The sequence below is a fragment of the Camponotus vicinus genome, unplaced genomic scaffold (assembly GCF_025532165.1).
Source record: "Camponotus vicinus isolate PSW18456_S1 unplaced genomic scaffold, iyCamVici1.0 SCAF_11, whole genome shotgun sequence".
Taxonomy (NCBI): domain Eukaryota; kingdom Metazoa; phylum Arthropoda; class Insecta; order Hymenoptera; family Formicidae; genus Camponotus; species Camponotus vicinus.
Window position 1 is genome coordinate 3562966 of NW_028141947.1, and position 2285 is coordinate 3565250.

The 2285-nt window shown below is 41.3% G+C and overlaps 1 long non-coding RNA gene across 1 annotated transcript; it reads right to left on the reverse strand.

Annotated features, from left to right (window-relative positions):
• Positions 1-1552: 1552 nt before the first annotated feature.
• Positions 1553-2043, reverse strand: LOC145961998 (uncharacterized). The gene is made up of 3 exons (XR_014435779.1): positions 1926-2043; positions 1778-1853; positions 1553-1660 (listed from the first exon to the last, which is right to left on the reverse strand). It is a non-coding gene; the product is annotated as an uncharacterized LOC145961998 (long non-coding RNA).
• Between the last annotated feature and the right edge of the window lie 242 nt (positions 2044-2285).

Consider the following 2285-nt stretch of genomic DNA (forward strand, 5'->3'; position numbering starts at 1 on the left):
TATGTTTTTTTATATTTCCCGTTCCTTCGACCGTCTCGTCCTGTCGCGTTTCGAAATTGTAAAATACGAAAGCCAAACGTCCCTTTCCGCGTTCATATGCACGTTCGTTCTTTTCCGCGTTATCACATATGTTCCGTGCTTCTTCTTCTCTCGTGCTAGATATATCTACCTCATCCCGTACCATCGTTGACGAAAATTGCCCGGCAGAGGAAATATCGTTGATGAAGAGGTTGCATATAACATATATGATTGCGCGGTTGTTGTGAACGGCATAATTTGCAGTAAGAAACGCCGCATTCGTGTTTTAAATTCGATTTAACGATACGACTGCAACTGTCGCAAAATCGCACGATGCTACAAACATTAGCGCATGTTCTACCGTCGTACGATTTCTTGCTACGATGACGCTCGAAACACCCTGCACCATAAAATAACCGATTGCACGCGTCGCATTTTATTTCGGCGTGAGTGGAATCGCACGGCGGTACGGATAAACATCGCGGGCATTTATTTAAACACTGGTGACTATTAGGCCCATCATTTCGAAAGCCTACATTACACGCTACACAATAATCGCGAGTACCAGCGGCGACTTTTAAATTTAAAATAGTATTATAATGTTGCGAATCCTCGCAATACGCGATATTTAATCGTCGCGAGGACTCGCGTCCGAGAGAAGTGAGTATTTCGGTTCCGTCATGCAACGGTTTTTCGCCGCGACCGAAAGTATTAAAATTATACACAACAATCGCGATATTGTCGGCGGCGAAATAACGTTGGAAACGTTCGATTTCACGAATTCCACAACCCTCTTCCGGTATTACGACACCGGCATTTCTCGTTAATTGCAATGCACATTAGCGTTGTAACGAAGAATGCAGATATCTTATCGCGTTCTATTTCTCATACAGCTCACCTGTACGGATATTACCACGTTCGCTATAAGTTTGAGCTACTACGAGGGCGCCAGGGAAGCACAGGTTATCCGAATGATTAATTTCGACTATCGAACGTTTCGCGACAACGCGTGTTAATGCGACGCGACCGCGACCTGAAGGCATCGAGATATTATAAACCCGTATGATAAATTGGTCAGCGATATCGAGACCACCGGCGCTCTGTGCTAACGAACTCACGAGTCTCCAAATATCTAGCTTCATAACTCAAATCACGCGCCGGACGAAAATATATACCCGCAGAACCATGCGATAAATTCGGTGAATCAAACGATATTCCTACGTAAACGGTTCGCATGAATTTAACGCATACGCGTGAATTTCGCGAAACGCGTTTTCTAACGAGTGATATATATCGACGCCTTCAGTCAACGTTCGTATCGCGAAACTCGCTTCTCTACCGATTACCCGGAATCTTCCAAATTGTCGCGCATTTTCCGATATTAAATTTACAAAGTTAAAATTATTATTTCCGACCTGTTGCTGAAGTTGTTGCTGTTGTTGTTGTTGCTGTTGTTGTTGCTGCTGGTACTCATGCTCCTCCTCCTCGTCCTCTTCACCCTCCTCGGTCTCGGATGAAATATTTTCCGAGCGGAGTAACTCGGCTACCTCCCCCTCAGTCTCATCCTCTTCCGCTTCTTCTTCCTCATTGGTGTGGGAGAGCGCAGAATTTTGTTGGCCGTCAACACCACCTCCGTATTGTACTGTTAAAAAACCGTATAAATTATAAATACTATTTTTGTTATTTTTATTATTTTAATATTTTTATACTCGAATGTAATCCGTACTATAAATATTATAATACAACGAAATAATCTCACCTTTTTAGCAATATTTGTTGTTTTTTATTCCGCTACTAATATTCTGGGGAATAGCTAATCCCCCAGCGACGAGTTTCTAAAGAAAAATTAAGAATTTGGATTAAATTCGAGCATAAAAATATATCGAGAAATAAATTATTAAAGTTACCTTCTCTGGAGGGAGCGTATATATTTTCCTCTTCTTCCTCTCTCACAGTCTCTTCTTCTTCTTCTTCTTCTTCTTCCAGCACTATCACTTCTTCCTCTTCCTGCACTTCTTCTTCTTCCCCACTCTCTTCTGGCTCTTCTTCGTTAATCTCGACTCTCTCGCGCTCCTCTATCTCTCGCGGAAATTCTAATAATATTTCAAGATTCGAATATTTAATATTATAGAAACAAAATTTAAAACAGTTCTAAAATTATTTTTATATTTGAATTTTCGTTTTAGCCTATTTTTTACATAATCATCATCTTTACCCGGCGAGAACACTTCGCTATCAGGGCTACTGATTGCATATGTGATGTCGTC